The sequence below is a fragment of the Hibiscus syriacus genome, unplaced genomic scaffold (genome assembly GCF_006381635.1).
Source record: "Hibiscus syriacus cultivar Baekdansim isolate YM2019G1 unplaced genomic scaffold, ASM638163v2 tig00011820_pilon, whole genome shotgun sequence".
NCBI lineage: Eukaryota > Viridiplantae > Streptophyta > Magnoliopsida > Malvales > Malvaceae > Hibiscus > Hibiscus syriacus.
This window is the reverse complement of record NW_024062257.1, coordinates 65,382-73,555: the sequence shown is the minus strand read 5'-3', so window position 1 is coordinate 73,555 and position 8,174 is coordinate 65,382. Positions and strand designations below refer to the sequence as shown.

The 8,174-nt window shown below is 41.8% G+C and overlaps 1 pseudogene; it reads left to right on the top strand.

The window, feature by feature from the left end:
• Positions 1-332: 332 nt before the first annotated feature.
• LOC120204987 lies at positions 333-8,042 on the top strand (annotated as a pseudogene).
• Positions 8,043-8,174: the final 132 nt, after the last annotated feature.

Below are 8,174 nucleotides of genomic sequence, written 5' to 3'. Positions count from 1 at the left end.
ATAAATATTTATGACCAAATGTAGAATTATATCAATTGTGTCGTTTTCCTTAAAAACTTTAAATATAGAGATTGTCCTCCATATTAGGAGACGATTCAGGGAAGGACATGAAACTTGAAGCTGTCAGAATGGTTGGTGGGGCTATTACCTAGCAATCAAATATCTCTTGCCTGAGAATTCTCCCACAATTCTCCTCAAGGTACTTTCATTCACTTTTATTTTATTTTCTTTTCCTCTTCATGGCTAACATTATGGAATGAAGATAATTGTTATTAGTATAATTTGTTTTTGTTTTGTATATCATTCATCTAATCTCTATTGTTGGCAGGCATCCTTTGGAGGAGAGGGAGGGGAAGAGGGGGCATTTTTCGGCATATTTTTAAGGTTGAACATTGCCGGAAAACCCCCCAATGGCGGCTAATGCTCCGGAGAATTCTCCGCCTTCGCCATCTTCTTCCTCACCGCCTAATTCGTCATCGAATAACTCGACGTCGTCACCTCCACCATCTCAGTCGCCACCGCAGTCGTCTTCACAATCACCACAATCACCACCATCAACACCAGAGAAACCGCCACCACCTCCTAAACAAGAGTCAGACTCAACTCCTCCACCGCCACCGCCACCGCCACCACAACCAACTCCACCACCACCACCACCACCATCACTATCACCACCACCACCACCCCCAACTCATCATACTCCACCACCAAAACTACACTCATTGCATGGCGACGATGGATCAAATTCAAATAACTTATCGTCACAGTTGCCGCTTATAATTGGTCTTACAGCCGGCGTTGTTTTATTGCTCGTTATCACTATAACGCTCGTTATTGTAGTATTCTGCAGAAAGAAGAAGAAGAAAATGTATCATAATGTTAGGTATGGCTCATAAATATACCAGTAAAGAGGACAGGAGATGGAGCGGAGTGAGCGAAGCGAACATCAACTGTCCTTACAAAGAAAGTCTTGTTGTGTGGTTACAAATTATGTGGGTTGGGGGTGCGGGGGCGCAGCCCCGCGGTACGGTACAGGGTTGATTTTGTAATTATGTACCAGGGTTTTCTATTATAAATAGAGATGTAACCTAGACCTATAAAATCATTGAATAAAATTTTAGCGCCGCCTAGGCACCGAGGACGTAAGCACATTGCCGAACCTCGTAAAATTCTCGTGTTCTTTCGTTTTCTTTACCCGTTTTCGTCAACAATTGGTATCAGAGCCAGGAGCAAAATTCGAAGTCGCAAAATTCGATGGTCAGGGTAACTTCGGATTATGGCAAACGAGGGTGAAGGATCTATTGGCGCAGCAAGGGATCTTGAAGGCTTTGCGACCTACAAAGCCGGCGTCGATGGATGAGGAAGATTGGGAAGAATTGCAGCAGCGAGCGGCAGGAACCATACGATTATGCTTGGTGGACGAGGTCATGTATCACGTCATGCATCTATCGTCTCCAGACAAAATTTGGAGGAAGTTGGAAAGTCAGTTTATGTCCAAATCCTTAACGACAAAACTGTATCTGAAGCAGCGGCTGTATGGGCTGAAGATGCAGGACGATCACGATTTGGCGCAACACGTGAATGTCTTCAATCAAATCGTTTCTGATCTGGCTCGGCTTGATGTGAAAATTGAGGATGAAGACAGAGCGATGATTCTGTTGTGTTCGTTTCCTTCCTCTTACGAACACATGGTGACTACTCTTACATATGGGAAAGAGACTATCAACGTCGAGGAGATTACTGCAGCCTTGTTGGCTCACAACCAGCGGAAGCAGAATGCAGGGGAAAGCTCTCAAGCCGATAGCTTATATGTCAAGGGTAATCGAGATCGTGGACGGAAGCCAGAGAAGGCAGGGTCCGGGAAGCGGAATTCCAGATCCAAATCCAGGGATAAGAAGACGATTCATTGTTACAAGTGCAAGGAGGCGGGACATATGAAGCGAGACTGTCCGAAGTTGAAAAAGCAGACTGATGAGAAGCGTGATTGCTCATCCAAGTCTGTGAACGTGGTCGAGGATGATACTTCTGATTGCAGTGAGGGTGATATGCTTTCTATTTCAACGACACAATTGACGGATGCTTGGATTCTTGATTCTGGATGTTCTTATCACATCACGCCAAATAGGGAATGGTTTTCGACATACAAGCCGGTTAATTCTGGTTCGGTTTATTTGGGTGATGATCGATGTTGCAATATTGTTGGTATTGGTGATGTCAGAATTAAGATGCACGATGGCTCCGTTCGGACGTTGAGTGGTGTTCGACATATCCCAGACTTGAAGAAGAATTTGATTTCCTTGGGCACTTTGCACAAGAATGGTTTTATCCCTAAGGCTGACGAGGATAGGGAAACCATTCGGATTGTTAAAGGAGCATTGACTGTGATGAAAGGCAAGATGACTGCAGGGAATATCTACAGATTGTTAGGGAGTACCGTTGCAGGTGGAGTTCACTCTGTTGAGTCCTGTGATGATACGACAAAATTGTGGCATATGCGCCTTGCTCATCTTAGTGAACGTGGTATGGAAGAATTACACAAGAGAAACTTGTTGCATGGTGTCAAAAGCTGTAAGCTCGTTTTTTGCAAGTATTGTGTTCTTGGTAAACAGACTAAAGTCCGTTTTAAGACTGCGAAGCACACAACTCAAGGGATTCTTGATTATGTGCATTCTGATGTATGGGGGCCTTCCACGACATCGTCTTTGGGTGGATCTAGGTACTATGTTACTTTTATTGATGATTTTTCACGGAAAGTTTGGGTGTATTTTTTGAAACAGAAATATGAAGTTTTTGAGAAGTTCAAGCTGTGGAAAGCTGAGGTAGAAAACCAAACAGGACGAAAAATCAAGTGTTTGCGGTCTGACAATGGTACGGAGTACACAGATTCACAGTTCCTACAATTCTGTAAGGAGCATGGGATTCAGAGGCATTTTACAGTGCGCAAGACACCACAACAGAATGGTGTTGCGGAACGAATGAACATGTCGTTGAATGAAAGAGCCAGATGTTTGCGGTTGAATGCGGGGCTTCCCAAACACTTCTGGGCTGAGGCTGTTAACATGGCGTGTTACCTTATCAACAGATCGCCAAGGGCATCGCTGGCTGGGAAAGTTGCAGAAGAGGTATGGACTGGTCATGATGTTAGTTTTGATAACTTACGGATTTTTGGTTGTCCTGCTTATGTGTATGTACCTGCTGATGAGAGATCCAAACTTGATGCAAAATCGAAGGAGTGCATTTTTCTGGGTTACAAGAAAGGTGTCAAAGGATTCAAGTTCTGGGATCCAGTTGCGAAGAAAGTTGTGATTAGTAGAGATGTCGTTTTTGATGAACAGTCTATGTTGCAGCAGAAGCAAGACACGACAGTGGTAGATTTCGAGCAGTTTCCAGTTGAGAAACCAGAAACTTCTCAACCGACTTCTGGTGGTTCCACTACGGATGATTTGCAGGATTATAGTCTCGCCAGAGACAGGGTGAGACGGACGAATATAAAGCCTCCGAACAGATTGGGTTTTGAAGACTTGGTATCTTTTGCACTTACTGTTAGCAATGATGATCCAGTTACTTTTCATGATGCCGTTACTAGTCAGGAAAACGACAAGTGGATGGCAGCCATGGTTGAGGAGATGGAGTCTTTGAATCACAATCGCACATAGGAGTTAGTTCCCCTTCCTGAGGGTAAGAAGTCGATTGGTTGCAAATGGGTGTATAAGAAGAAACCAGCAGTAACAGAAAAAGAGGGGGAGAAGTTCAAGGCTCGTTTGGTAGCGAAGGGTTTTTCACAGCAGAAAGGAGTTGATTATGATGAAATCTTTTCTCCTGTGGTCAGGCACACTTTAATCCGAGCAGTACTTGCATTGGTGGCTAGTTGGGATTTGCATTTAGAGCAGATGGATGTTAAAACTGCTTTTTTGCATGGTGATTTAGAGGAGCAGATCTACATGTGGCAACCTGAAGGTTTCACTCAACCTGGAAACGAGCATTTAGTTTGCAGATTGAAGAAATCTTTGACGGGTTAAAACAGTCTCCGAGACAGTGGTATAAACGGTTTGACTCCTATATGATCAAGATTGGCTACAACCGATGTGAGTATGATTGTTGTGTCTATGTTAAGAGCCTTGATGATGGTTCTTTTATTTTTCTATTACTGTATGTTGATGATATGTTGATTGCTGCGAAGAACATGGATGATGTTATCGGTTTGAAAACTTTATTGAGTCAGGAATTTGATATGAAAGATTTAGGTGCTGCAAAGAAAATTCTTGGAATGGAAATTTGCAGGGACAGAGACTCAAGGAAACTGCGGCTATCTCAACGGGGTTATGTTGAGAAAATGCTAGAAAGGTTTGCGATGAGCAGCACGAAACCAGTTAGCACTCCATTGGCGAATCACTTTAAGCTCTCATCAGAACAGTGCCCTAAGACAGATAAGGAAGCTAAAAATATGGCAAAGGTTCCGTATTCTAATGTTGTTGGCTGCTTGATGTATGCGATGGTATGTACTCGTCCTGATTTAGCTCATGATGTTAGTCAAGTTTGTAAGTACATGTCTAAACCTGGTAAGCAACATTGGGATGCAGTCAAGTGGATCTTTCGGTACTTAAAGGGTACTGTGGGACATGGAATTGTTTTTGGGAGTCAGCGGGATAATCCTTTGGTTGTAGGATATGTGGATTCAGATTATGCAGGTGACTTGGATAATAGAAGATCTACGACAGGGTATGTGTTTACTCTTGGTGGAGGGCCTATTTGTTGGAAGTCTACTGTTCAATCTGTCGTGGCACTATCTACAACTGAAGCTGAATACATGGCAGCGGCTGAAGCTGCAAAAGAAGCTTTATGGCTTACTGGTTTAGTGAAGGAGTTGGGTGTTCAACAAGGTGGAGTTCAGTTGCTTTGTGATAATCAAAGTGCTATTCACTTGGCTAAGAATCAGGTGTATCGTGCTAGAACTAAACATATTGATGTAAGGTTCCACAAGATCAGAGAGTTGGTTGCATCTGGAGAGGTTTTGTTTCAGAAGGTACATACTGATGAGAATGCCGCTGATATGTTCACCAAGCCAGTTACGACAGACAAGTTCAAGCATTGCTTGGACTTGTTGAATGTTTCGAGTTGTTAAAGAAGCAAGGTAACCCAACCCACACTGAAGTTTCCAAGGGGCAGGATATTCGCCAAGGTGGAGATTTGTTAGGTATGGCTCATAAATATACCAGTAAAGAGGACAGTAGATGGAGCGGAGTGAGCGAAGCGAACATCAACTGTCCTTACAAAGAAAGTCTTGTTGTGGGGTTACAAATTATGTGGGTTGGGGTGCGGGGGCGCAGCCCCGCGGTACGGTACAGGGTTGATTTTGTAATTATGTACCAGGGTTTTCTATTATAAATAGAGATGTAACCTAGACCTATAAAATCATTGAATAAAATTTTAGCGCCGCCTAGGCACCGAGGACGTAAGCACATTGCCGAACCTCGTAAAATTCTCGTGTTCTTTCGTTTTCTTTACCCGTTTTCGTCAACACATAACAATCACATGCAATATTACAATAATTACACACAACCACAAGGTAAATATTTCAAGAAACTCACCGCAATCCGTGAGAAAAACGCTATGCCTTTCGATAAATCATGTTTTTAATGTATAGGTGACGGTGGATATGGGTGCGAAGCTAATAGCAACGGTGCCATTAATTTAGCACCGCCACCGGGTGGAGCAGCCGACAACGGAGGGTGGCAACAAACACCGTCACCACAAGGGCATACGTCTTATTCTAGTGAAATGACCTCCAATGCAATCGACAACCTGTGCCACAACCCACGCATGCATCGCCATTGCTACTAGGGCTCAACCAAAGCTCATTCAGTTATGAAGAGCTATCTATAGCAACATTTGGGTTCTCACAAGGGCAGTTGCTAGGTCAAGGTGGGTTTGGGTATGTCCACAAAGGTGTTTTGGCCGGCGGCAAGGAAGTGGCCATCAAGAGTCTCAAATCCGGTAGCGGGCAAGGCGAACGTGAATTCCAAGCCGAAGTCGAGACGATCAACCGTGTCCATCATCGGCACCTTGTGTCTCTCGTTGGGTATTGCATAGCCGGAGAAAGAAGGATGTTGGTCTATGAATTTTTGCCTAATAGAACACTCGAATACCACCTTCATGGTAAGCAAAGGGATAATGATAATACTATCTAATAAAACCAGTTCAAAGTTTTCATATTTTATGCCATCTTTGTAGAGAAAGGCCCCATGGATTGGCCTACTAGGCTCAAAATCACATTGGGGGCAGCTAAAGGACTTGCATACTTGCATGAAGATTGTAAGTATCATTTCATATAACATTACTAAACTCTCCAATTTACATTCCATCCATTTCTATTCTAGATTGTAACCCATTTATGGAAACTCAGGCCACCCCCGCATCATTCATAGAGACATCAAATCTGCCAACATCTTACTTGATTATACTTTCAAAGCTAAGGCATGCATTATGCAATAACCTCGAATAAATTTATCGAATTATTTCAAACATATCTCCATTTATACAAATTTGTAGGTGGCTGATTTTGGGTTGGCTAGACTTACTCAGGATAACAATACTCATGTCTCAACTCGTGTCATGGGAACATTTGGGTGAGAGAAACTGATCCAATTATTCGAATCCACAAGCTTTTGGTTAGATTTGATCTTTAGCGTAATTTGATTTGTTTCCTTATAATCAACAAATGCAGTTACTTAGCTCCTGAATATGCATCAAGTGGCAAGCTAACAGAGAAATCCGATGTTTTCTCCTTTGGTGTTGTGCTCTTGGAGTTGATAACCGGACGTAGACCTTTGGATCTCAACTCGAATATGGACGAGAGTTTAGTCGATTGGGTACCAAATATATTTCTATTCTAATTACATATATAATATCAGTAATTTCATTGTTAATCTCAACCGTACGTATAAATAAATTATCCGGCTAGACCTTTTTGTGAGACTGCAATGAATACTGGAAACTTTGGAGAATTGGTGGACCCGCGCCTAGAGAACAATTTTGTCCACCAGGAGATGCTGGTGCATGTATTAGGCATTCTGCTAGAAGAAGACCGAAAATGCGACAGGTACGACTATAATAATCCATCTTTAAAGACGTATATAAAATTTTATATTAACGAATTTATAAAATTTTAAAAAGATAAAAACGTATTATTAATAGAAAATATAAATTTTATGGATGAATTTATAACTTCCCGTCTAAGGCTGTAAACGAATCAAACGTTCAACGAATCATTCGTGAACCGTTCAACGAATCATTCGTGAACCGTTCAACGTAAAGTCCATTTATGTTTGTTTATTTATTACAGGAACAAACATAAACAAGATGTTTTGTTCATTTAATTAAACGAACCAACACGAACAAATGACTCGTTCGTTCATTTGTGTTCGTGATCGTTCGGTAATTTGATCGTTTACGATCGTTCTTTGTGTTCGTTTAATTTTATTCACGTAAGTATTTCTTATCCAGTAGCTAAACTATCCTTTTCATTTTACGATAGATTGAAAAAAAACTTTAAATCGTTTAAATTTATGTTTGTTTGTTTTCATTTGTATTCGTTTGTCATTTTAACGAATGAACATAGACGAACACGAACAAGAAGTTTGTTCGTTTGATTGTTTGTATCCGTTCGGTTAGAGTTAAATGAACGAACATAAACATAATTTCATTCGTGTTTGATGGATTCGTTTACAAGCCTACCCTATTCCATTCCTGGTGATATATTGAAAGGAAATCACATACTTTGATCAATATAACAGATTGTGCGTGCACTGGAGGATGAGTTTCCATTGGATGAGGTAAAAGGGGTAGTGGCGGCTACCCAAACTTCAAGGTTCAGCCCAACGAACGAGAGCGGCGAGCATGAATCGAGTTTATACAGCGAAGACATGAAAAGAATCAGGGAAATGGTAATGGACAACCAAGACTACACGAGCAGCGATTATGGGAACACAGGCGACTACGGACACAATCCTTCTTCCTCTGGTAGTGGCTCCAGTGGGCTGTAGCCTAGCCTCCTCACCATCTTAAATTCAACCCCTCAAACGCACCAATATTGGTATAGAAAAAACCGTGTATATCATAGTTTCTCAAGAGATACACACCTGTCTAAAATAATATTTAAGTTAAATTGTAGTTGA